The sequence below is a fragment of the Bos indicus genome, chromosome X (assembly GCF_029378745.1).
Source record: "Bos indicus isolate NIAB-ARS_2022 breed Sahiwal x Tharparkar chromosome X, NIAB-ARS_B.indTharparkar_mat_pri_1.0, whole genome shotgun sequence".
NCBI lineage: Eukaryota > Metazoa > Chordata > Mammalia > Artiodactyla > Bovidae > Bos > Bos indicus.
In genome coordinates this window covers 140,693,384-140,721,337 of record NC_091789.1, presented here as the reverse complement: position 1 = coordinate 140,721,337, position 27,954 = coordinate 140,693,384, and the positions used below count along the sequence as shown (strand labels likewise).

The 27,954-nt window shown below is 42.8% G+C and overlaps 1 long non-coding RNA gene and 1 pseudogene across 6 annotated transcripts; one reads left to right on the top strand and one right to left on the bottom strand.

Moving 5' to 3' along the window:
* Window positions 1-98: 98 nt before the first annotated feature.
* On the bottom strand, window positions 99-27,954 carry LOC139181467 (uncharacterized). Of its 6 annotated transcripts, XR_011565413.1 has the most exons (7): window positions 27,735-27,952; window positions 21,033-21,266; window positions 18,160-20,275; window positions 17,436-17,719; window positions 6,034-6,189; window positions 4,040-4,102; window positions 101-3,400 (listed from the first exon to the last, which is right to left on the bottom strand). It is a non-coding gene; the product is annotated as an uncharacterized lncRNA (long non-coding RNA). The 6 variants fall into 6 exon arrangements; XR_011565411.1 differs by having other exon boundaries at window positions 99-3,400; window positions 19,951-21,266; window positions 27,735-27,954; XR_011565414.1 differs by having other exon boundaries at window positions 100-3,400; window positions 6,034-6,122; window positions 18,160-21,266; window positions 27,735-27,953.
* On the top strand, window positions 9,088-10,125 carry LOC139181466 (melanoma-associated antigen B5-like; annotated as a pseudogene).

Sequence of the window (27,954 nt, the reverse complement as noted above, 5' to 3'; positions counted from 1 at the left end):
CACACTTATTTTTTTCAATTTATTTATTTTTTAATTGAAGGATAATTGCTTTACAGAATTGTATTGATTTCTGCCAAACATCAACATGAATCAGCCATATATATATATATATATATATATATATATATATATGTTCCCTCCCTCTAGGACTTATTTTTAATTGTAGTAAAATACGTATATTGTGCAATTCACCTTTTTGACAATTTTAAGTGTACTTCAGGCATTTTATACATTCACAGATCAGATCAGATCAGTCGCTCAGTCATGTCCTACTCTTTGCGACCCCATGAATCGCACCATGCCAGGCCTCCCTGTCCAAAACCAACTCCTAGAGTTCACCCAGACTCACGTCCATCGAGTCGGTGATGCCATCCAGCCATCTCATCCTCTGTCGTCCCCTTCTCCTCCTGCCCCCAATCCCTCCCAGCATCAGAGTCTTTTCCACTTAGTCAACTCTTCGCATGAGGTGGCCAAAGTACTGGAGTTTCAGCTTTAGCATCATTCCTTCCAAAGAAATCCCAGGGCTGACCTCCTTCAGAATGGACTTGTTGGATCTCCGTGCAGTCCAAGGGACTCTCAAGAGTCTTCTCCAACACCACAGTTCAAAAGCATCAATTTTTTGGCACTCAGCCTTCTTCACAGTCCAACTCTCACATCGCTACATGACCACAGAAAAACCATAGCCTTGACTAGACGAACCTTTGTGGGCAAAGTAATGTCTCTGCTTTTGAATATGCTATCTAGGTTGGTCATAGCTTTCCTTCCAAGGAGTAAGTGTCTTTTAATTTCATTTATACATTCACAAAGTTGTGCAAACCATCACCACTCTCCAGAATATCTCCATCACCCCAAAAGGAAACCCTGTCCCCATTAGCAGTCACTCTCCACTCATCTTCTCCTCCACCCCAGCCCTGCATTCTATCTCTCTGGATTTGCCTGTTCTGGCCTCGTTGTTTTTAAATAAATAGACTAACTGAGGGGAAAGATACATTGAGTCTCTCTATATATTCACAGATGACTTAGAATTCTTCATGAAAAAATAAGCATACTGAAAATATAAGCATATTGTTTCAGGAAGGTGATAAATCTCAGTTCCATCTCAGGATATCAATTCTTCCCACCAGCTATCTTTCTCACGCCCCTTGCCCCATGCTCAAAGATTAGTGACTCTTGTTGGAAGTCCATTCCAGTTCACATTCCTGGAAAGAAAAGCCCTTCTCTGATAAAGAGAACCCATGTCCTGTGGGGCCTAAATGTCTATATCCGTTCATTTATTGAGAAGGAAGGCTTTTCAGGTTTTATGTTACAGCTGAAAAGCAAATCCATCTGCCCTGCCATCCCCAACAAGCCTGCAGCTTGTGCCATCTCCCAGCTTCCCATGGTTGCAGGGTCCTCTGACTCCCCAGCCTATCCTGGGCTCTCCCTCCACTGGTTGTAAAATCCAGGCTCCTGCATAGCTCACTTCCCCCACCCCTGCCTCACCCTTGAGCTGCTGGCTCCACTTGGCAAAATGCCCCAACACCACTAGAGTCTCCATTAGCAAGCATGTTTAAGAGATAAAGCAGGCATTCAGAGAGCCGTTTTTAAAAATTTTTTTGAGTATTTAAAAAAAATATTTATTATACATTAAACAGAAACCCCCAAGAAACAAATACATAGCTTAATGAATTCTTATAAAGCCAGCATCCATGTAACCAGTACCAAATAGAACTTTGCCAGAACTACCCCCTTCACCCCCCAGCCCCTTGGGAACAACTGTCCAGGGTTTTCTAGTCATCACGTAACATTTTTAAAAAGATATATGCTAATGGATGTTTCTGAAATGTTCCACGAAAGCCTTTTTAGTGCCAAAAAAGATATCTTTCTCCATGGAAGAATGAAATGAGGTAAATTTTGAAGATTAATTTTGAAAGGAGACAACTAAAGAGAAAAGGAATAAACTAGAAATATAACCATTGGTCAGTGTTTGCTACATTACTGTGGCCTGGGTGTCTGTCCTGGTGCCCTCTTTGTCTATTACTATACATGTGAGGGTTGCCTCTGCCTCCCTGTTTATAGCTTCCAGTGGCCAGGTGGCCCTGAATGTCTCTCTCGGATGCTGATTTTACTTACACAGCCCTTTGCAATCTCTTTCGTCCAGCTGGTTGACTGGCATGTTATAGATGCGGGTGTATAAAGAGAGGATATTCACTGTGCTCCCCTGTTATAGGCACTTTTGATCCATATATACTGGAACCCTACTCGGGATATGTGTTTTTGTGAGATATGGTCTATTTAGCAATGAGTGACAGAAAAATCGAACTAAATTATCTTTACTTTTAAAAGCTGGAGGCAAGCAGTTCCAGAACAGGTCAGCAAGGACTCCACCTCTGCCATCTTCAGGGTATTGATTTCATCCTCATGCTTGTGGCCTTGTGGTCACAATATGGCTGCCCTAGCTCCAGATATCACACACACATCAAAGGTAGGCAAGACAAAGGGAAAAGGAGAGATGCTAGGAAACAAACGCCTCTTTTGTGTCCATCTGTTTTGTCATGCAGCAGGATCTTTTCCAGAAACTCCAGCAGACTTATCTTAATATCTCTTTGGCTATAACCGAATCATATGGCCACTCCCTTGTTGCTGCACAGGAAGCTAGGAAAAAGATGTGTAACTGGCTTTTCAGCCTCAGTAATGGGAATGGCTTTTGGGTAGCTGATCAGCCTTATCTGCTGCGTGTTTTAATACATGCACCTAAAAGACAAGGTTTAGTGATTTGAGTGACTCTCAAGGAGGCTAGATATGAATGGAGAGATGGGTAGAATTGGCATTTTTTTACCCTATTTATTCAAATGAATCATCTCTATCAGAGGTTGCATTTCAGCCAATAGTAGAGACCAGCCAGGTGATGTAAAGGATCTTGTATAGGAAGACAGAGAGATGCCGTCTTTGGTGACTGAGGGGTGCATGCTCTGCCTAGACAGTCAAGTGCAATGCATTGGCCAACAGAATCAACCAGGGGGCCAACAAGACACCACCCCTGCACAGATTCCATTTGGATCTCCGTCTGGGACTCAGATGATGAAGCTTATCCTCTGATACCATTCCACGTGTTACATTTCATGTCTCAGGGATCGTTCTTTAGTGAGCATTGTTTATCATCTCCTGGGGAAAAGGCTCGCCTGTGCCTCTTTTCACAGACTCTAGGACGTGTGCCATGACCAACTGCCAGTACAGCTGTAAAGACACGGAAGAGGGGCCACGCTGTCTGTGTCCATCTCCGGGCCTCCACTTGGCCCCCAGTGGAAGAGCTTGTCTAAGTAGAGTATCTGGGGCTACCTCTTCCCCTGAATTCTCCCTTTACTCCATTCCTGCTTTTTCATCCGTCACAACCTACTTGTTGACTAGACATCAAAAGTTCCTGAAATGACAGATTTATGTCCATTTCCATGACAACATTTATAGCATGAATGTTCTAGATGCACTTTGCTGTGCTAGAGGAAACACTTTTCTATAATTTGTTGGGTTGCCTCATGCCATAATGGAAAAAGATACAAGTAATTTTATTTTTGTAAATTTACCCTGCACTTTTTACTTCAACTACCAAGTTGTATATACTCTTAGTGTATTTAACTATATTGCACTAAAGATAGATAATATTATGACCAAGTTAACACATAGCATTCATATGGGATGTCAAACCAAACAGAATGTTGAAAGAGTTCTTAATCTTTTTTGATGGAAGCAAGCAAATAGCACTATGATTTGATATTCTAACTTCTGAACTACAATAGAAATATTTTTCAGTTGAGGTGGTTGGTGTTTATTTACCATAAATGTATTGATACATAACTTGATAAACCACATTTAGAAATCTCACTCAAATAGATCCTAAATCAGTTAACCACTTTAATAGAAGTCTGTATAAATTAAAATTTTGGTTCTGCTCTTTGAGAGCATGCAAATATTTAATTCAATTCATAGGGTTTAGTGCTCTTCAGTAAAATCAGATTTATGTCAAGGCTAATTCTTGACCAAATGAATCCAAGTGTTCACCCACCTCTTTGATTTGTCGAGTGCCATTTGCATTGCAGGAGAAACTTGATGTACATGAAAGTGATCCCTGAAAAATAATTTTGGTCAATCCAACACTTACTTGTTAATTATATCAAGAATGCAAAAAGAACAATAAGCCAGCACCAAATTTCTTGTTTAACCACTGTTTCAAAATACTGATCGTTCCAAATTTACTTGATTTGACATCTGAGAGTTAAGGCAAAGTCTGAGTCTTAATGGTTTGGTCAGCATAGCTGTCAGCCCCTCTGTGATGTGACTTTCCATGGTAGCAAGGGAAGGAAGCCTCTTGTCTCCTAAGTTGCATCATGGCTTCATTCCACTTGACCCACAATGCATGTATCAGTACATTCTTTAAAAACCGTGTTTCTATGATTTGGGACAATATGACAGGATTTGGAGGTGGTTGCTAACGAAATAATTCTTTCATAAAATGCAAGCTTTGAATGTTTGTGTAGTAGGTTTGCCATGCAATATCCATAGCTGGAAGAATATTAATTCCTTCAGCAAAATGGAGTGTCTGTGTACCAAGTGCCACCGTATGTTCCCTGCCCCAGAAAAGGCAGGACCTAATGAAAGAGAAAATGTGAATAGAAGTAACACCATTATAGCAAGATAATACCTCTAAAATAAGCTGTACAAAGTGATAGAAATCCAGTGAATGTGCCTCGGGGATCCAGAACTCTTCCCAGAGTATAGGACATTGGTAGCAGAATAATCAGAGTTTCCAGTGAAGAAACCACAGGCGTGTGTGTGTGTGCTGTGTGCTCTGGGTGCGGGCACGAGAGTGTGTTGGAGGACTCCATCTTTGGGGAGCCCAGAAAGCTCATCACCCAAGATCTGGTGCAGAAGGGGTACCTCAACTACCGCCAGGTGCCCAATAGTGATCCTCCGGGCTACGAGTTCCTGTGGGGCCCAAGAGCTTATGCTGAGACCAATAAGATGAAGGTGTTGGAAGTTCTGGCCAAGATCCAGGATACGGTCCCAAGTTGCTCCCCAGACCTCTATGACGAGGCTCTGAGAGATCCGCTGGAGAGAGCAGGGCTGAGAGGCATTCCCATTTCTCCAGCTATGGCTGAGGCCAGTGCCCCTTCCAGGGCCAAGTCCTACAGCTCCTCCCACATCTAGGGAGGGGTCGGCGCACTTTGTTCCCTTTGTGTTGGAAGAGAACAGTCCAGCTCTTAAATAGCGCGGGGTAGTAGGGGTGCGGGGAACAAAACCCATATGTTCGTCACAGTTTTAAGTAGTATGGGAGTTTAGGTACAGTTTTAACAAAATATGCATGATTTCCTTTTATTCATATGAATAATATCTCTCAAAAATAGATGATTTAGTTAGGGAGGTAGAGGTGTTTTGTATTTTTAAATGTTTAAATAAACCTTCATAAGGTTTATTTTGCTTCAGAATCTAGGTTTATTAATGTCATGGATGTCATGTTTATTGCTGTTAGGTTTAAGACTAGGAGTTCATTATTTGTAAACAAGTTGAAAAGACTTAAATATTTTCCTTATGGTCCAGAACAAGGTAACATAACATTGGAATATAATTTTACTTGGAAATGTGTCTAAGAACCCAAGAGATAAGTATTTGGGATCACAAAGCTTTCAGAGTAAGCACTGGTTTATTCTTTGTTTGTCTTCTTATCTGTCCTCTTTCCTTATAAAAGTTAATAACATGGACCTAGATTTGTTTAGTTTATTCAAACTGTATGACACTTAAATCATAATAAAACAGAGTCTTTACTCATTATTTCCTTTTCTCCCAAATTAATTGACCATCTTCTGTTTAGAAGGCTGTCTTATAGTACTGGGTTGGTAAGAAAATGAAGCCCAAGACACTGCCTATGGAATTTTGAGTCTAGCAGCAGGTACCATATAAGGAAGGTGGTGAGCTAACTCTAAGGAATAAACAAATCATAAATTTAAATGGGGGAGGTGTGGAAGAGGAGGTTCCAGATGAGAGCAAGCAAGTCGAAGTTACCTGATTAAGGTGGCATTGGGTCTTGGGAAAGGTCTAGTTCCTCGGTGGGAGGTCATTTTCAGTCCAAATGCATGATGGGCTAGATGAAGCTGTGGGAGTGATGCCAGACACTCATATGATGGTTCTCAGAGGTGAGTCTGTAAACCTGGAATATAGCTAAACCACATGTTCACCATAATTTGGGGATATCCGAAAACCATAGGGAATGGAAGGGGCCCTGTGCACTTGAGCCAGGGCAAGTGAACACTCAAAATACACATTTTCATCAAAAGCTGTCCAGAGAGTTTCTGAGAAATAAGGGTGATACCCACTGAAGCAAAAACCAAGACGTCACTGGACTGTCTCTCTTTTTCTGGAATGGGAGCACCAGAACTTGCTCTGTTAAATGGGCAGTTTAATTAGGTTATGTTTAGTATAATTTGGCAAACTTTAAGGGAGGGCTCAATTTTTACTGTGAGTGGGATTAAATTAGGGATGGTTTGGACAAAAACAAGCACCTGAGAGGGAAGTTGCTGGTCCTTGAGACAAATGAACTTGTCCTTACATCCATGTGGAGAAGACAACCCCAAACACATATTAAAACAGGTGCTCAAATAGGGAAATACTGCTTAGTTTTACTTGCTTGGGAGCATTAGTGCTGATGTGGATTTGATTATTGTTTGGAGTTGAATATTCTCTAGCCTGGAAATAAAATTATGTGATGGAAGTTTGTTATCATTCAGGGTCAAAATCACCTTTGTAATAACTGCCATTCATTCAAAGTACCAAAGCTTGTCTCATACTGTGCCAGGTGATTTACATACATCACACATGTCTGTGGTCCTACACTATAGACTCTTTCAAACACAATTTGCAGATAAAGAAGCTAGAATAAAGAAGCTCAAATTCAAAGCTCATAAATGATAGGAGCTGGACTGAACCCCAGCACTGAATTCCTCCAGAGCCCATACTGTGCCACTCGTCCAGGATGAGGCCAATCTTGGGTCACTTCCTCTTTCTGAACATTAGTCCAAAAGGTATTTCACATGTTAAATAGTAGAATTTCATACCCCAAACACGGTTTTGGAATAAAAGGCCCCAGAAGTAAGTAACAAAAAATGAAAATAAAAGTGAAGTATGTATAAGGAAGGAGACAACATTCAGTGACAATTTATCTACAAAGGAAATGTCAGTAAACCGCAATAGATCAGGGATGCAGAAAATCATTTAATTCAGCCCCTTCCTTTCAGAGAGTAAATCTGTTAGAGTGAAGGTTCTACAAGAGGCTGTGTCTGGCCAGTGAAGAGAAGGAAGAGATCAGCGTGTTTTCTCTGATAGCACACCACCTATGCTGGGGCCCCTCCCGGACTGCAGCTTCCCCATCACTCCTGGGACTCTACCCATTCTCTGTGAGATTTGTTGCAGGCAGACTAAGACTTTTCAAGGACGTGGCATTTCCCAAGAAGTCTTTCATAGAAGACACAGGAGTCAAGGTAAAGACAGATGAATGAGGAACTGAAGTCACAGAGAGACTGGCCTGTGTCTGCTCTCAGAAGGCCAAGACAGGGCTGCCAGGCTGCGCATTCCCTCACTTCTTTTCAGGGCTTGCAAGGACATGGTCTTTGGTCTACATGGGTCACCTTAGGTTGAAAGAAAGAGGAAATCCAGAGTCCCCGAGTAGTCAAGGTGAGGCACCTGAGTGAGGGCATACCCATACACTGAACACAGAGGGCCCCAAGAAGCCTGAATCCTGATGTCGTCCCTGAAGGCACAGGTAGGACTAGCCTCGTGTGGCATTCCCAGACTTTCCCTCTCTGGCACCACAGGGAGTGAGGACCTTAGTCGGAGAGAGCTCCCTTACATAAACAGAGAAAGGAGCCCCACACCTTGCCAGGAGTCAAGCTTTTGACTTACAAAACCCTCTGACCTCAGAACTCTGAGGAAACTGCACAGAACCCTGCCCTTCCTGGCATCCCTGGGATACCTGCTCATTGTTGACATGACATGCCCATTTCCTTCTATGAAGTCACAAGTGGGGTTGGGACATGGTCCAAGGGGTATAGCCTAGGGCCAGCAGTGAGATTATTTCCAGGTTTTCCAGAAACCAACTGAATACCCTGAAGACGAAGGGAACCACACACCCCATAACCATATGATTCATCTCATCCTCTGTGCCTCAGAAGACCAAGGACAGGTATGGACGGATGAGGAGAATCTTACTTTTTCCTAGGGGTCTCATGGAGATGCTTGCCCTACTATAAGAAAGTATAGTAGTAGACGGGGTGGACCCAAGGGGAAGGGAGGGTAGACTTACAGGCCACAACAGAGGTCAAAGCAAGGACTGAGGGATCATCTACCAATAAAAGAAGTGATAATGAATCCAGCCCTGTTCCTTGTAGCCCTTGAAGAACCAGGGCAGAGCTATCAAGCTGAAGTTCCACCAACATTTATTTATATCAGATGTGTAGGAAATGAAACCCTTATTATGAAGGTGCAGATACTATTCCAAGAAAGGGGTGGGGACACCAGGCCCTATGGGGAACCAAAGGAAGCACTCTTAATTCATGTTGAGGACTCCAGAGGCCAGGATAGAAAACTTCCCCCTGAGCACTCAGTACTGGGTGATAACTACTGACTGGGGTGATAAGCTGAGGACCTCTTCATTTCTCAGAAATCCCAGGCAGCTTTGTGATGCCAACTAGAGAATAGCAGAGGGAAGGGGTCCTATGACTGGCCACTAGTTGGGTGGTGGTCTTGAATGTGAAATAACAGATGCCTCTGTGTAGGAGGCTACCAGCTCCTTCTCTCACCCCAGCGTGCCTGAGGCAGGGGTAGCAGGATGAAGCCTAAAGATCACTCTAATTTCCTTCAATATGTTTCCCAAAGGACAGCTGATTAGGAGAATAGGAACCCTGGGGGTTTTCAAAACAGTGCCCTCAAGAAAACCACAAATGTAGCCTTCCTGATAACCAAGGTGGTATTTCCCTGCTGCGGCTGCACACTCAACCTTCGTCTTCCTGTGTGCCCTTATCACCTGCCCTCCTACTCACACTTCTAATCATTGTCCCCCAGCGCAGTCATCATGCCTCGGGGTCAGAATCATAAGCTCTGCATCTGTGAGAAACGCCACCAGGCCCGATATGAGCCCCAGAGTCAAAAGGGAGTTCAGCCTGCTGCAGTAATGGAAGAGCTTCTCTCTACCTCTTCTCTTTTAGAAGATAATTCACAGAGCTCATCAGCTACTGGGTCAAATAGCACTTCCCAGGGGTCTTCGGAAGCCCCATCTACTACCAGCACTTTTTCAACTACTTCTGACACAAAATCTGATGAAGAAGATACCAGTCAAGATGAGGAAGATTCAGGTTCCTCCGATGTCTCATCTTCTACCGAGAACACCTACAGTGATACTCTGAACAGCATGACAAGTTTGTTGGAACAGTTCCTTCTGCATAAATATAAAATGAAACAGCCCATAATGAAGGAAAACATGCTGAAGATTATCCACCCAAGATACCATAACCGATTTGCCGAGATTCTCAAGAGAGCCTCTGAACACATTGAGGCTGTCTTTGCAGTTGACTTGAAGGAAGTTGATTCAACCATCCACTCCTATGACCTTATCAGCAAACTGAACCTGCCCAACAATGGGAGAGTGTGGGATGGTAGGGGCTTACCTAAGACCGGTCTCTTGATGACAGTTCTGGCTGTGATCTTCGTGAAGGGCAACTGTGCCTCTGAAGAAGATATCTGGAAATTCTTGAATATGATGCAAGTATATGCTGGGAGAAAACACATCATCTATGGAGAGCCCAGGAAGCTCATCACCAAAGACTTTGTGACGATGAAGTACCTGGAGTACCGCCAGGTTGCCAACAGTGATCCTCCACGTTACGAGTTCCTGTGGGGCCCACGAGCCCATGCTGAAACCAGCAAAATGAAAGTCTTGGAATTTTTGGCAAAAGTCAATGATACGGTCCCCAGCGCCTTCTCATCACAATATGAAGAAGCTTTGCGAGATGAGGAGGAGAGAGCTCGAGTCACAGTTCCAGCCAGGCCTGGCACCACCAGTCATGTTCCACGGCAATGTTCAGCAGCTTCTCCCACCCCTACTGAAGACCAAGACTTTTAAAAAATCATCCAGATAAGAAAATTTGACATCAAAATAGGGACTTTTGCTGAAATGGGAAGCAATCCCACAATAATACTGCTGGGACAATGGAATGAAAAAATAAAATGAAAAAAATTTCAAAACATGATCAACCTTGATTGTTCTCCATCTTTTCTGTCTTCTGTTTTGTAAAATTAAATAATTTATACCTCGATATGCTTCTTGAAAGATGCAGGAGGTATTAAATCTTAACAAGTTAGACCTCTTACTGTCTTCATTTATTGTTTGAGCATCTGCTCTTTGAAAGGCTCTGTGCTAGTTCTGGTGAGGCTAAGATCAGGACCTCCCCTATGCCCATCAACTTTAGAAACAAGGAGCTGCAATCACATAAGCAAGATCTTGAGATAGCCTTTAGGAATGACAGGAAAGTAAAAAGACTATCCAGGAAGAAATCTCTACCTGGGGTAACGTACTGATTCGTTAGGCTTTCCACAACAAAACCCCACAGAATGGGTGGCTGAAATAACGGAAATTTATTTTCTCTGAGTTCTAGAGGCTGCAAGTCCAAGATGAGGGCTGGTTTACCCTGAGGCCTCTCCCCTTGGCTGCCGGGTGGCCACCCTCTTCACTTGGCATTCCTTTTCAGTGCATATATCCCTGGTGCCTCCTTTTGTGTCTCAATTTCTTCTTATAGTCACACTGGGTTATGGCCCATCCTAATGACTTCATTTTAACTCAACCGTCACTTTGAAGACCTTATTTCTAACTACAGTTGCATTCTGAAGTACTCTGAGTTATGCCCTCAATATGCATTTGTGGAGGGGACACAATTTGGCCCCTAACAGACAGAAATCTCAATGTAGGAGATTCCAGTGCACAGACTGGTATTCTACACACATTGTCTCCAGGGAGTTTCTGAGATGTAAGGGTGAACTCCCTTGAGGTGTTTAGGGAAGAAGGACATTCCTCCCTTTACCCCTTTTGAATTCTTGTGGTTAGACTACTAGTAAACTTGACACAAGACAGGGTAACAGGAGAAAAAGAGACAAACTGCAATTCATGTGCACAAGAAGTGTCATAGAAACGGGACCTAAGAAGTGGGCAAAGCAGGCAGCTTCTTTGTTTTATAGACAACAAAACAATTTGTGAGGAATCGACAGGACAAATCAACTTAGGTTTTAGTTCTAAACTGAATCTGTACCCAGGGTAGTAAATGAAAGACTTAACCAGGTTTGTGTATACAGGCTTCTCTGCTTGAACTGCCTATTTCTGGTTAGAAGGGTTTCCCTCTGTCTCCAGATGCAGGCAGTACATCCTTCATATGAGATGTATTTCCTGCTCTCAGGGAGGCAGATATCAGGGGGCGGTGGAATGTCCCTCCTTGGATGTTTCTTAAGTAACTTGAGTTCAAAATAATCAATATGCTACTGTGGTATACTTGGGGGCAGAGTGCCCTAAGCCTTGGCAGGTCCCTCTTCTGAAACTTGCCTGCAAGTCTCACATGGTAAAAGCTGATCTGGTCACTGTGGAGAGAGAGAATGGATTAGTGGAGTCCTCCATTTCATGGCAGCAGTTGCATAATTCTGAGAACAGGTCAGTTCATTTAAAGAGTGGTATCTCATTTCAATAGGTGGTGATGCAGGTGGGCTCCCAAAGCTAGGGCTAGGGTGCAAGCGGTATCAGGTAGTTATTAATAAGAGGCATTTCTAAGGAAACAAAAGAAAAGCAGACAGTAATGATTGGAGCTGGTTATAAACCAGTTTCTGAGCCCAGGGGGTAGTCCGTCAAGAAGTTTTCTAGGTGTCAGGATCAAAGCAACTATTGCAGTTTGAAATGTCTCTATCACAGTTAGCAATATCTCTGGGTGATCAGGTTAACTTTCTGAGTGGCTCATACAGCAACAGGCATGAAGTCTATTTGAACATAAGGTGTTGTGACAATTTCTCTGATCTTTGCATCAAGTCATCTAGCTTCACGTTGCAGGACTTCAGGAAAATGGCAATGTTAGTTCTCAGTGATTCAAGTCAAAAGAATGGGAGAGTGAGTGGATCAAGATGGCAGAGGTGTATCGCTTGGAGCTTACCGTCTTCCCACAGACACATCAAAAGGATGGGAGAAATTGGGAATTTTAGTAAGAAACTTGCAGCTAGATACGGGTGGACACTAGAAAAATTCAGGATCCAACCCAGTTTGCAGGTAAATAATAAAACTTCAAGGAAATGTAATACCACTAGAACCTAATACCCACACATGTGTAGTACACTTTCTATCGAACCAATTTTTTCTGTCTATCATCTCCCTCATTTCTACTGAAGACAGGAAAACTAAGACCTAATTTGTTTGCAAAGGAAGTCTAAATTCAATAAACTTGGCCTGATTATTTATCTAAGTACAGTAAGAATAACAATTTGCCAATAGGCGCTTTTAAATCTGCTTTGCTGGAACGGTTCATAAGGAGTCTCCAGAAGGAAATTTTAATAGCCTCTTGAGGCTAGGAAGCCACAGCAAAGACTTGTTGTCAAACCTAGAGATCTGGATGAATTCCTCTCTTCCTGAAGTCCCTAATACATCCTAAAGTTCCTGTGCCTGCCAGAAGTGATCTTCATTACTCACCTGGTAAGGCTGATGGGAATTCTGTCAGCAAGGTCCCAGGCTGTTTTTCCAAAGGGTTTTTATGGCTCCCTATGGTTAACCTTAGTTTCAAGTTATCTGGTCATATCCAAGTCTACCTGTGTCTGTCAAATATGACATTCCAGTCAAAGTCTCGGCAGTGTAATCAATGTTTCCACTTGTGTACCGCTACAAGAACAGATTCTCACTGAACTTTTGAAAAATAACAATTTTCCTAAGAAAAGAAGAACACTGAGAATTTCTAATTTCTGGAGTGATATGGTAGGGAGAGAAAAATTAATGTTTCAATTCTAATGACAAAGGTACAATTTATCAAATTGCTGTGTTAAAAAATTTCCTTATATCTAGAAAATGAAAGATTTTTAAAAGACAGTAATCTTTAAAAAAAATCAGGAAAATTATCATCATATTTGTAATTCATTAAGCCCTATGTTCCTAATTCTTATATTGCCAGAGTCCAGTTTTTGTATTGTTTCTGTCAATCCTCCCTGAAGTTTGTGGCTCATAGGGACAATGATAATTTCAAGAAGCCTGCAAGGTTTTGGTTAAAGCTTGTATAATTTGCCCAGGGAATGTGTGCCTGGATCACACTTGATAAACCAAGCAGAGAACACATTTTCTCACACTTCTTTGCCACCATAAGGGAATCAGCCTTGCAGCAAGGGAAGGCTTCAACTCATCCAGAAAATATAGGAATGACAAGAATATTTTGATGATTCATCTGTTCTGTTCAGTCTCTCAGTCGTGTCTGACTCTTTGCAACCCCATGGTCTGCAGCACGCCAGGCTTCCCTGTGCATCACCTATTCCCAGAGCTTGCTCAAACTCATGTCCATTGAGTAGGTGATGCCAACCATTTCATCCTCTGTCACCCCCTTCTCTTCCTGCCTTCCATCTTTCCCAGCATCGGTGTCTTTTCCAATGAGTCAGTTCATCACATCAGGTCGCCAAAATACTGGCGTTTCAGCTTCAGCATCAGTCCTTCCAATGAATATTCAGGAGTGATATGCTTTAGAATTGACTGGTTAGATCTCCTTGAAGTCCAAGGGACTCTCACGAATCTTCCCCAGGAGGAACAAAATGGCAAGAGGAGTTGGTGGATGTGGAATACATCTCTCTCCACAGATACATCAGGAATACACCTTCAGACACAGAAGTGCATGCAGAGTACCAGCTGAGAGTGGACAGGAGTACATGACCAGCAGAAAAGAATGTATAGACCCACGCAAAACTCAAGGTCAAGCCCTGAGCCTTTAGAGTGGATCCACTGGCTCCAAGATCCTAGACTAGCAGAGAACTAACCCTAGGATATCAAATAGTGAGAACTGAGACAAAGGAAACCACAGGAATACAAGACCCGGCATCACCAAACCACTGATAGCACCCTGTGCAGGACGCCTCATCTAAACCACAAAGACAACAAAAATACAAACCCGATCATCGGCAGACAGAAATACCACCTTACTCAGCCTTGCCCATCAGAGGAAAAAGCAAACAAACAAACAAAAACTCAGCACAAATCTCATTCTATAAGAAGCTTACACAAACCACTGGAACAACCTTAGAGGGCAGAAACAAAAAGGAAGAAAGAATTCAACCTTGAAGCCTGGGAAAAGGAGACCTCAATCATGATAATTAAAATAATAATAATAATAATAATGAAAAAGGAAAAGAAATACTACACAAATGAAGGAACAAACCAGAAACACAGAAGTCCAAATAAATGAAGAGGAAACAGGCAAACTACCTGAAAATGAATTCATTGCTAAAGGGAATGCAGTGATACTGATACTTTCAAAACTGTCTGACAAGTTCTTTGAAGCTAAATATAGTCTTATCATATGATCTAGCAAATGAGCGTTAAGGTATTTACTCAAAAGAGCCAAAACCTTAAGCCCATCCAAAAACCTTCAACCAAATTTTAATAGCAGAATAAGTCATAGCTGCCAAAAACTGAAATCACCAAAGATGACCTTCAGTACACGAGTGGGTAAACAAACTACGGTAAGGTACATGGAATGCTATTCAGTCCTGGAAGAAAACATTTCAAACCGTAACAAGTTATAGAGAAAATTCAAAGTATATTGATTAGTAGAAGGAGCCAGTACAAAAAGCCGACATACTGTATGAGTCCATCAGTGTTACAGTCTGGAAAATGCAAATCTTTAGAAAGAGTAAAACGTTCAGTAGTTGTCAGGGGTTCCAAGTGAGGTTTTGAGGGATGAACAGATGGAGCATGGAAGATCCACAGGGCATTCACAAAGAGCTGAGTTGATACTATCATGCATCTGTCAAACACTAAAGAACTGTAAAACAAAAAAAGTAAAATGTATTGTAAACAATGGACAATAGTTAATAATAACATATTGACATTAGTTGATCAACTGTAAAAAATGAACTTGTATCCATTGAACCAATACAAGATGTTAATAATAGAAGATACCAAGTGGAGGAAGAGAGTGGCTGTATGGGACCTCTCTGTTCTATCTGGTGAATTTCCTCCAGTCCTAAATCTGTTATTTTAAAAAAGAAATACAGAGGGGCAACAAACTCATAAACACATGAAAAGAGGAGCTACATCACTCATCATGAGAGAAATGCACATCAAAATTACAATGAGGTGTCACCTCATACAGGTCAGAATAGCCATCATCAAAAATTGTACAAGCAGTAAATGCTGGGGAGAGTTTAGAGAAAAGGTGGGAATGGAAATTGATATAGCCACTGTGGCGAACACTGGGGAGATTCCTTTAAAACTAGAATTAAAACTACCATATGACCCAGCAATAGAAATACTGGGCATATACACTGAGAAAAGAAGAGTTGAAAAGACACCTGTATCCAGTGTTCACTGCAGCACTGCTTACAATAGACAGGACGTGGAAGCAAAGCAGACTTCAACTGACCGATGACTGGATAACGAAGTTGTGGTAGCCACATACAATGGAATATTAGCCATAAAAAGGAACTAATTTACGTCACTTGTAGTGAGGTGGATGCACCTAGACCCTGTTTACAGAGCGAAGTAATTTAGAAACAGAAAAGTAACGTACATTAACGCATATACATGGAAAGTAGGAATGGTACTCACGAACCTATTTGAAGGGCAGGAATAGTGACACAGATGTGGAGAATGGACCTGTGGACACAGCAAGGGAAGGCGTGTGTAGGACGAATTGAGAGCCTGCCACTGACAAATATAGAGTCCCATGTGTACAAAAGATAGCTGGCGGGAAATTGCTATATAGTACAGGGAGCTCAGCCTGGTGCTGTGCGACAGCCTAGAGGAGTGAGATGAGGGGGTGGGAGGAAGTCTCATCAGGCAGGAGGAATATGTATAGGAGAGCTGATTCATCCTGTTGTATAGCAGAAACAACACAACATTATAAAGCAAGGATCTGTCGATTAAAACAACTTTTAAAAGTCCACTAATTTAAAAACTAGAAAAAATATGGATAAGAACACATAGCCAGTACGGAGTTACATGCACCAATGCAAAATGAATAAAAGTCAGCAATAATGAAAAACAAAGTATCACAGTAAGAATGTGATCCTCAAATTAAATTCTTAGGAAACAGGCACAGAAAACATTGACACATATAACTAACTTCAGAAATCTGGCATAAAATGACCAACACAGCAAAATCAAGAGAATGGTCTGGAAGAATCGACAATACTCAAACCATATAATAGAAAACACACCATAAGTGAAAGCAACAATACGAAAAATGTAGTTACAAAGAAACCTTAGAAAAATGTATGCAGTCTACACGAAGGCAACAAGAAGAATTTCCTGAGTGCCTCAGGAAAAAGAAGTCTCAAACAGAAGAGTATCTTTTGTGTATTCCTGAGGACATATTGTAAGACTGTTGATTTCCTTAAATCCTTTACAGATTTAGTACCACATCCAGAGTAGCTGAGTCACACGTGGGCAGCTGTTTCCTGTACCCAGAACAAACCATGGAAAATTATACAAGGAATAAAGACAACTACTAACAAAAGCAAGAACACAAAACTAAATAATCCCTGAGGAACAATAAGTCTCCTTTGAACTTGACCCAACGAGTGCCCAGGTCGGGGAGTACTCTGAAGCTGACACAGGTGTGCAGGCCACAAAGGAAACAGACAACAGGATCAGATGGAAAAGGCTTTAAACTGGAGCGGTTGATTCTTCCACTGGGCCGTGGGACCATGAACCTTCACTGCTTCACTGAAGGAACCTGAGGCAGCATCTCAGAGCCCCATGCCAGGATCATGGGGCACCAACGTTTGGGATGGACATGGCAGTATGGCCCAGAGGTCATGCAATAACCAGCACAAACTTTGTTAGTGGACGACAACTGGCCCTTGTAAATGATGAGCTTAAGAGACTGTCACACGTGCACTAAAAGAGAAAAGCCTGTATCACAGTAATTGTACAAAAGGACCGAAATTCATCTCAGAACTTTCAAGCAATGCCCCTGCAGTCGACTAAGAGCCCGCAGTGAGAACCGTCAGGCTAAGGAGCCCCTTCACTTTCTCTGCTGGGATTGTGTGGGGCATGGTTGGGGACAGGGGTCGTTTTATACCAGAAAGGGAAGGGTTTCCAGGCTCCGCCTGCAGTCAATATGAAGATCCTGAGTGAGATGTGAGGGATTTCACACCACAGACAGCATTCACCCATCCTTCCCTCTCGCTTATCTTACCTGCAGCAGCCATTTCCAGGAAGCCTTAGGCAGAATCGTCCAGATGAGATGCCGGTGCACTTCTCACCAGGCGTCTGTGGATTTGACATCTTCCAGGTGAGGTCTTGCCCTCAGGTCAGCAGACGGGACATAAAGCAGCATTACGGTCAGAGGAAGGCAGGGATAGAGGACAGAGAGGATCACTCAGCACACAAGAAGGAGCCCCAGAGTGCCCTCACTGTCTGCCTCAGCAGCTCCAGGAAGGCTGTCAGGCTCGGGCTCCCAAATTCTTCCTGCTTGGTTTACTGAGAGAAGTGAGAGGCAAGGAGTGAGGCCAGTTGACTGAGATCAGCAGGGACATCCCAGGACCCACTATGAGTCGAAGAAGGGACCACATCCCCCCTCTTGCCGGAAACTCCCCCAGAACCCCGCCCACCCAGGCCCCGCCCCTGCTGTCCTCCTGGAGCCCAGATGCACATGATAGGAAGTGACAGCCCCCTATCCATGCTGGGGTGCCATGCCATCTTTGAGAGGGCTGCTATCTTTGAGAGCTGCTGTAGCTGTGACCAGAGGGAAGAGTCTGAGGTCTCATCAGGGGTCCAAGTCGGAGGTGACATGAGTTACAAGTGCACTGGATAGGTACAAAGATATGCCCTGGCACTCCCAACACCTTTTCCATTCGAAAAGAGGGGACTTCACAGCCCCCCGGCAACCCTGCACCTACTCTACGCCCAGAGGCTCAGACCTGGCTCTTAGGTCCCATGTCCATCGGCTACGCACGTGGATTCTCGGGACATAACCTGGGTGCAGGGGTGGTGGATCTGGGTGCGGGGTTGCTGGACCCTGGCTCTGTTCAGTAGAGGGAAGTCCGGGATTCTGTGGAGTAAAGGAGGAACCTGCGGGAGGACTGAGTGTCTCCACACCCCAGATTGGTGGCCACGCCTAACCCCTTACCCAGCGTGACTTGGCCAGAAAGCAACTGGTCAGCATCTGGGCAGTTCTAAAGGCTGAGGGGCTCCCTGACTGCCATCACTGACACGGGACACTCGGGGAAGAGGGGACCTCGTTCCGAAGGGCTGGCAGCAGGTCAGCAGAGGGAGGATGTCAGGGCTCGGGAGGAGTCAGGGTAATGACCATCCTTCCCATCACATGGCCGACTCAGGACCCTCCCCTGTGGCCAGCACTTCCTCCCAGCCAAACACGGGGATGGGGGCGGTGGTCTGTCAGGGGAGGTTGCAGCTTGGTTGTGAAGGGGCAGCCTCGAGACAGCAGAAGGTGGGTCCTGGCTCCCTTCATTGGAGTCCTGAACATTCCCTCCTCTCATCGTCTGGGGTGACAGGGAAGGTGGCAGCGTCAACTTCAAAGCAAGAGAGGGAACAGGTTGGGTGGGTTTGGGGGCAGGGGATATGAGGGAGTCTTTCCCCAGTTTTCATCATGACTCTGAAATGTGAACTGAAAGGATCTGCCTCCCCTGCCAGCCCCCACAGGCCTCCCTCTAAAGCCCAGGCAGGTCTGTCTGACTGTGCCCCAGCGATCACTCTCACTTCCTACTCAGTCGTCTCAAGAAAGGAGCTCACCAGGAAAACACAAGACTTGTGGGTCCTAGAGCACTGGCTTCAAGGACCCCTCAGAGGCGGCTTTGGTTCAAGCCGGCCAGGAATCTCCTCACTGCAGTTGCTCACAACATCTGCTTGTCCTTCCTCTAGGTGCCCTCCTTGCCTGCCACCCTGCTGCATGCGTCTGTGATCCATAACCTGTGTCACCATGCCTCAGAGGCACAGGAACAAGTACCATGCCCATGTGAAATGCCACCAGGTCCAGGGGGACACTCATTGTCCCCAGGAGGCCCAGTTCAGTGCTGCTGTAGCCCCCAAAGAGGAGTGCCCCTCCTCCCCCTCTTCTGTCCCTCAGGGTTCTGCCCCGAGCTCCCCTGCTACTGGAGATCACCAGGAGCTTCAGGGAGCCATGGCCCCTAGCTCTCCTGATGCATGGCCTTCCTGTGCAGGATCTGATGAAGGTGCCCAGGGCCCAGAAGAGGAAAGTGCAGGTGCCTCCCAGGCAGCCCCTGCCACTCAGAGCCCTTGCATAGATCCTCTGACCAGGAAGGCCAGCATGCTGCTGGAGTTCCTGCTGGAGAAGTACACCAAGAAGGAGCCCATCTCGCAGCACGCCCTGCTGAAGGTCATTGGCAGCAAGTATAGGCAGCACATCCCTGAGATCCTCACGAGAGCTTCTAAGCACATGGAGCTGGTATTTGGCCTTGAGCTGACGGAAGTTGACCATAGCAGGAACATCTACACCCTCATCAACAAGCTCAACCTCAGGGGCGATGAAGGTCTGAGTGATGAGGGGGGGTCTTCCCAAGTCTGGTTTCCTCATGGTGCTCCTGGGCATTATCTTCATGAAGGGTAACCTCTCCAGCAGGGAGGAGGTCAGGGAATTCCTCAGTGTGTTGGGGGTCTATACTGGGAGGAGGCACTGGATCTCTGGGGAGCCCAGAAGGCTCATCACCAAAGATCTGATGCAGAAGAAGTACCTGAATTACCGACAGGTGCCCAATGGCGATCCTCCACACTAGGAGTTCCTGTGGGGCCCGAGAGCTTGTTTGAAACCAATAAGATGAAGGTGTTGGAGGTGCTGGCCAAGATCCACGATACCATCTGGACTTCCTTCCCAGACCTCTATGACGAGGCTCTGAGAGATCAGGCGCAGAGATCAGGGCTGAGAGGCACGGCCAGGGCTCCAACAATGGCTGAAGCCAGTGCCCCTTCCAGGGCCAAGTCCTACAGCTCCTCCCACATCTAGGGAGGGAGGCCCAGACACTTTCTTCCCTTTTGTGTTGGAACACAGCTGTCAAGATCCTAAACAGTAGAGAGTAGTAGGGTGGAGGGAACAAAACTTGTATGTTCTTTACTGTTTTATGTAGTAAGGGAGTTTACGTACAACTCATTTTTTAAAAATATATATCATTTTTCCTTTATACATAGGAGAAATATCCAGTGAAAGTTGATTAGATTAAGGAGATGAGGGAGGAGTTCAGTATTTTCAAATGTTAATTACTTTTCATAAATTTTACTGTGCTTCAGAATACAAATGTATTAATCATATAAATCACATTGTTTGCTGTTTTAAAGTTTTGAAAGCCACAGGTTGGGTATATGTAAAACACAATGAACATATTGAATATGTTGTTCACCATCTAAACAAGGTAAGATGACACTGGAACAAAGTTTTCTCAAAGAGTAGTCAAGCTCCTAGATAGTGCAGGTTAGTAGGGGTCAAGCAAACCAAGTTTAGATCTCTATTTTCTTCCTGATTTAAACTGGTAACTTCTGCAAATTATTTGTTTCATTTTTATCAAATATTTTTACTTCAACCAGATTCCTTTTCTTCAGAATACTGATTTGGTAATGATATTCCAGTTTTATTTATTGCTGTTTTAGGATTTTAAAGTTACGGTTTTGGTAGATGTAAAAGAAACCTGACATGCCTCTTGAGAAATTTGTATGCAGGTCATGAAGCAACAGTTAGAATGGACATGGAACAACAGACTGGTTCCAAATAGGAAAAGGAGTACGTCAAGGCTGTATATTGTCAACCTGCTTATTTACTTATTACCTTATATGCAGAGTACCTCATGAGAAACGCTGGGCTGGAAGAAGCACAAGCTGGAATCAAGATTGCTGGGAGAAATATCAATAACCTCAGATATGCAGATGACACCACCCTGATGGCAGAAAGTGAAGAGGAACTAAAATGCCTCTTGCTGAAGGTGAAAGAGGAGAGTGAAAAAGTTGGCTTAAAACTCAACATTCAGAAAACGAAGATCATGGCATCTGGTCCCATCACTTCCTGGGAAATAAATGGGGAAACAGTGGAAACAGAGTCAGACTTTATTTCTCTGGGCTCCAAAATCACTGCAGATGGTGACTGCAGCCATGAATTAAAAGACGCTTACTCCTCGGAAGAAAAGTTATGACCAACCTAGATAGCATATTGAAAAGCAGAGACATTACTTTGCCAAAAAAGGTCCATCTAGTCAAGGCTATGGTTTTTCCTGTGGTCATGTATGGATGTGAGAGCTGGACTATGAGGAAAGCAGAGCACTGAAGAATTGATGCTTTTGAACTGTGGTGCTGGAGAAGACTCTTGAGAATCCCTTGGACTGTGTGGAGATCCAACCAGTCCATTCTAAAGGAGATCAGCCCTGGGATTTCTTTGGAAGGAATGATGCTAAAGCTGAAACTCCAGTAATTTGGCCACCTGATGCAAAGAGTTGACTCACTGGAAAAGACTCTGATGCTGGGAGGGATTGGGGGCAGGAGGAGAAAGGGACGACAGAGGATGAGATGGCTGGATGCCATCGCTGACTCAATGGATATGAGTCTGAGTGAACTCCGGGAGTTGGTGATGGACAGGGAGGCCTGGTGTGCTGTGATTCATGGGGTCGCAAAGAGTTTGACACGACTGAGTGACTGAACTGAACTGAACTGAAAAGAAATTCATGAACCATTTGTATTGTCTTTATGATCTGGAAGTAGGTAATATGTTGCTGAAAGAGAGATTTTCATGGTAATGTGAAACATGACCACAGAAAATATTGAGAAACCAAAAAGCAATTAAGCAAATATAAAGGAAAAAGCTGTTAATTTGTAGTTTGCCTTATTTCCTCTAACCATTTTTTTGTTAAAAATAAAATGTACTTTGCCTTAATTTGGCTCATTTAAGAGTATTTATTTCTTTTGTCCCAGTGCACTGCATAGTCTCTGCTATCTACTGGATAAAAATAACCTCAGATAGGAAGGTGGTATTTTGGATGTTCATAATAATCATAACTTCCATTAAGTTAAAGACCCGTGTTTCTTATTCAGTATGACTCTGCTTTATATGTAGTACATGCATTCCAGCATTCATGCAGGATAGGATTTAGCAGACTCCATTTATAGATGGATAACTTGCAATTGTCTCAAGTTCACAAGACTGATAAAGTGACCTTCATCAGACAAGTCCCCTGATGTGCACTAGTCCAGAGTCCTTCCCTTTCTTTGCAAGAGCAAGCACTGAGGAAATCTCTTTTCACCAGTGACATATTTGGTACCGTGACTAGGACTGCTGCCACGGTGAACTCCAGTGGTCTTGCCCAAACTGCTGGCTGGAGACCCCTGACTTTTGCTCTATCTCTCCCATGAAAATTTGCTTGCTGTCACTCTCTGCTTTGTTCTCTTTCCATGACCCACAGGGCAAGATCTGGGTCAGCTCACTGTGTCATGGCTCCTCTCAATTAAGAGCTGTGAGGAGTACGCCCAGGCTGTGCATACCCAAAGAACACTTGAGTGGCAGTTGATACTGTCTTAGGCCTGGTAGACACAGAATTTCCAATGGTGAAGGCACCTGCTGAGGCCAAGACTTTTCTCCTCTCAGTCTTTGTCATTTCCTCTATGGCTCTACCCATTTTGAGGTGAGAAGTTTAACCGAGAAGACTGCATGATGTTCAAATTAAGACCAAACAAATAATCAGGGACTTGACTGGGTGAGTTTCTTCTCTGTAAGTCCTCGAGCTTAATCCCAGTGTGGTCCCGGAACCAGAACTGCATCAGGGGCCAAAACTGGGGGACTCTGCATCCTTCTCTAGATTTTTGGCATAACTCACCACACCCTGACCTTACACTGTGGGCAATCCCCTCCCTTCTGGGGATCTCAAGCAGACTTTACCTATAAAAAGGGCAATGTGTCCTGGAACTGCAAGCTGAGGTTAGGAACAGAGAACTGCAAAAACTATTGGCATGAACAACTCTGTCCAAACCTCTACATTAAGAACCTTGACTGACCTCTAGCATGGCTTCTAGCAGCAACCTAAGGCCACGTACTACGACAACTCGGCTACCCCTGAGTTCCTGTTTAGAAAAGTTCAAGGCTACCAAAGGAATCTGTTCCAGCCAACATCTGACATAAGCCCCTCATCTTCCTTTACTGAGAGTGTCTATTTAAAACAAAGATCAAAAACAAAACAAAACAAAAACCCCTCACGATTACAAGAAAAGTGTGATGGAAATAAACTAGAAATTGATATCAAAAAGACAGCAGGAAAATTAAAGATGATTTTCAGACTAAACAATAAACATCTAAATAACACATGACCCAAAGAGAAAATCTAATGAGCAATTTTAAAATATTTTTAAAAAATGAAAACAAAATTACAGCTTATCAGAAGGTGTGTGATACAGCAAAATCAGTAGAGGTATACACAGCATTGAGTGCCTATAACAAAAAAAAACCCCTACAATTAATAACTTAAGCTTCTATACTAGTAAACTTGTGAAAGAAAAGAAAAAGCAGAGGAAGAATAAATCAAAGTGGAAACCAATGACACTGAAAAAAGGAAGGTAATGCAGAAAAAAACAAAACCCAAAGAAGTTTCTTTAAAGATCCAAAATAAAAAGAAGATAAAATTCTCCCCAGGCTAAACAAGAACAAAGAGAGAAAACACAAATTAAATTACTAATAGTAGAAATGAAGGAGGGGCCATTACTACTGATTCCATGGACATTAAAAGGATAATGAGTGAATATTATAAACAACTCTGTGCCTACAAAAAGGAACGGTTCCATTGAGAAACTGCTTGAAGGTACAACTTAGCACCACTTTCACAAAGAAAAATAGATACTAGGCATAGGTCTGTATCTATTAAAGAAATTTAATCTGTAACTCATAAGCTTCCAATAAAGACAGTAACAGATCCAGATGTTTCCACTGATGAATTCTAACAAAAATTTAAGGAAGAAATGACAATTCTCTACAATTTCTCCCAGAACATAGAAACAAAAGGAACACCTCCTAATTCCTTTTCTGTGAGGTGAGTATTACACTCGAATATCAAAATCAGATGAAGAAATTAAGAGAAAAAAATTGAACACAAATATCTCTCATAAACATAGAAGCCAAATTCCCAACAAAATATAAGAAAAGAAACCTAACAATCCATAGCAGGAATTACGTACTATATCTAAGTAGGATGCATTTCAGATGTGCAACATTTGAAAATCAGTAATCATAAATCATAATAACAATAGTCTAAGGAAGATAATCACAAGATGAGATCAACAGATGAAGGAAAAAAATCATCTGATAAAATCCAACACCCATTCATCATAAAAATTCTCAGCAAACTAGATACAGACAGGCATTTCCTCAGCTTCATATACAACATCTGAAAAGAAATACAGGTAAAACATCATACTTTATAGTGAGAAGACAGATGCTGTCACACTAAGGTGAGGATATCCCTTCTCACCATGCCTATTCAACACTGTACTGAAAGTTCTAGTCAATGCAATGAGATATGGGAAGGAAGCAAAAGATACAGATATTTGAAAGGGAAAAATGGAATTATAATCATCAACAATAAGAAAACTCCTGGCATTAATAAGCCAGGAGTATATGTTAATAAGGTTAGCATATTATAAATATATAACTACTATATAATTAATATATTAATAAAGTTAATCTACTATAGAATTAACATATTAATAAAGTTAATACATAATAGTCAATTCTTTTCCAATAAAGAGATGGAACTTGCAATTAAAAACCTAATACCATTTACATTAGCATCAAAATATATTAGGAATAATTCTTTAAAAAAATATGTATAAGATTTACATGAGTAAAACTCATAAACTGCACTGAAAAAAATTAAAGAAGATCTATATAAATAGACACGCCATGTTCATAGATAGGGAGATGCTATATTGTTGAGATGTCACTTATTTCCAACTTAACCTAGATACTTAATGCAATTCTGTTTAAAATCCCAGCAAGATAGCTTGTAGATAGAAGCCAACAATTTAAATTTTATGTCAAAAATGAAATGATCCATAATACCCACTGAAGTCAATATTAAAAGTCAAAGTTAGAGAATTGATATTACTGGATTTCAAAACTTACTTTAAAGCTACAATACTCAAGACTGTATGCTATTAACAGAATAATAGACAGATCAATGCCACAGAACAGAAAATCTAGAAACAGACACCCCAAACACTCAACCAACCTTTAACAAAGGCGCAAAGGCAATTCAATGGAAAAGGACAGTCTTTGAAACTTACAGTCCTGAGATAACTAGACATCCATATCTAAGAAAAATGAATCCAAATACAAACTCTAAACCTCTCAAAATAATTAACTCAAAGGGAATCACAGACCTAAATGAAAAACTCGCTATTTATAAAAAATTGCAGGGACATCCCTGGCAGTCCAGTGTTTAAGAATCAACACTTCCACTGCTGGGGGAAGAGGTGTGATCGCTGGTCAGGGACTAGGATTCTACATGCCATATGCAATAGGCAAGAAAATCTAGAAGATAACACAGGGGCAAAACTTGAGTTTGGTAATGAGATTTTAGGCACAACACCAAAAGCACAGTCCATGAAAGAAAATAATAAGCTGAACCTTGTTAATATTAAAAACTTCTATCTGCAAAATATACTGATAAGAGAATGAGAAAGAAAGGCCACAAAAGGGTAGTTATAAATCTATTTGCAGGGCAAGAATGGAGACACAGATGTAGAGAACGGGCATGTGGACACATCGGGGGAAGCAGACAGTGAGACGAATTGAGAGAGTGGCGTGGACAAATATGCACTACCATGTGGACGACAGGCATGAGGGGAAAGTTGCTGGGTGACACAAGGAGTCAGCTCTGTGACAACCTAGAGGGGTGAGGTCAGGGGTGGGAGGGAGGATCATGAGGGAGGAGATATATGTATACTTATAGCTGCTTCATACAAGAGAACCTGACATACCATTTAATTATCTTCTAATTAAAAATAGTTGTTAAAAATCTATGAATTTAAAAACTAGGAAAAAAATCTAGAGAAGTACATATAACCACTAGAGTTATATACAACAATGCCAAATGAATAAAAGTCAGAAGTAATGAAAAGCAAAAGATCACAGTAATAACTTGATTCTCGAATTAAAAATCTTAGAAAACAGGACAGGAAATATTCAAACATGTAAGAGACTTCAAAAATCTGGAATAAAAAAAAGATCACGGCAGCAAAATCATCCAGTTGGTCTGGAAGAACAAACAGTTACTTACACCAAGCAACAGAAAATACACCATAAACAGAAGCAACCATAGAAAAAAATTACCTACAAAGAAACTTTAGAAAAATGTATACAGTCTTCATGGAGGCAACAAGAAGAATTTCCTGAGAGTCTTAGGAAAAAGAAGGCTCAAACAGAATAGTATGTTATGTATACTCATGAAGAACAGATATTGTAAGACTGTCAAATTTCTGTAACTCCTTTACAGATTTAGTACCACATTCAGAGTAGCTGAGACCACAATGAAACACTGTCTTCTGCTTTTTGTACCCAGAAGTAACCACGGAAATCTTATGGAAGGAATAAAGAAAACTATTAACAAAAGTGAAAACATAAATAATCCCTGATGGACAGTAAGTCTCCACTGAACTTGACCCTATGTGTGCCCAGTGGGGAGTACTTAAGAGACTGGCACAGATGTGCAGGCTGCAAGGGAAGCAGACAACAGGATCAGCTGCAAAAGGCTTTTAACTTGAGCCCTGGATTCTTCCACTCTGCCCTGGGATCATGAATCTCCACTGCTTCACTGAAGGAATCTGAGGCAGCATCTCCGAGGCCCCGCGCCAGGACCATGGGGCACCAAAGTTTGGCTTGGATGTGGCAGTACGGCCCAGATCATGAAATAACCAGCACAAAGTTTGTTGTGTGTGTGCTTAGCCACTCAGTTGTGTCTGACTCTCTGCGACCCCCATGCACTGTAGCCCACCAGGCTCCTCTGTCCAAGGGGAAACTCCAGGCAAGACTTCCAGAGTGGGTTGCCGTGTTCTCCTCCAGAGGGGTCTTCCCAACCCAAGGATTGAACCCAGGTCTCCCGCACCACAGGCAGATTCTTTATGGTCTGAGCCACCAGGGAATGCTAGTCGATGAGAACTGGCCCTTTTAAATGATCACCTTAAGAGATTATCACCCAGGGACTAAAACGGAAAAGTTAGTATCACAGTAATTGTACAAAATGACCATCTCAGAACTTTTGAGCAATGACCCTGCAGTCGACTGAGAGCCCACAGTGAGAACTGTCAGGCTAAGGAGCCCCTTCACTTACTCTTCTGGAATTGTATGAGCATGGTTGGGGACAGGGGTGGACTTATAGCAGAAAGGGAAGGATTTCCAGGCCCTGTCAGCAGTCAATATGAATGAAGTTTCTGAGTGAGATGTGAGGGGTTCCACACCACAGAAGACAGTCTCCCATCCCTCCCTCTCAGCTCATCTTACCTGTAGCAGCCATTTCCAGGAATCCTCGGGTAGAAATGGTGAGATGAGACGTATGTGCACTTCATACCAGGAGACTCGAGGGTTCACATCTTCAACATGAGGCCTTGGCCTCAGGTCAGCAGACGGGACGTAGCCCAGAATCTACAGGGGTTAAGGGAAGCCATGGAAAATGACAGAGCATCGCTTACTATAGAAGAGAGAGGCCAAGAGAGCCTTCGGT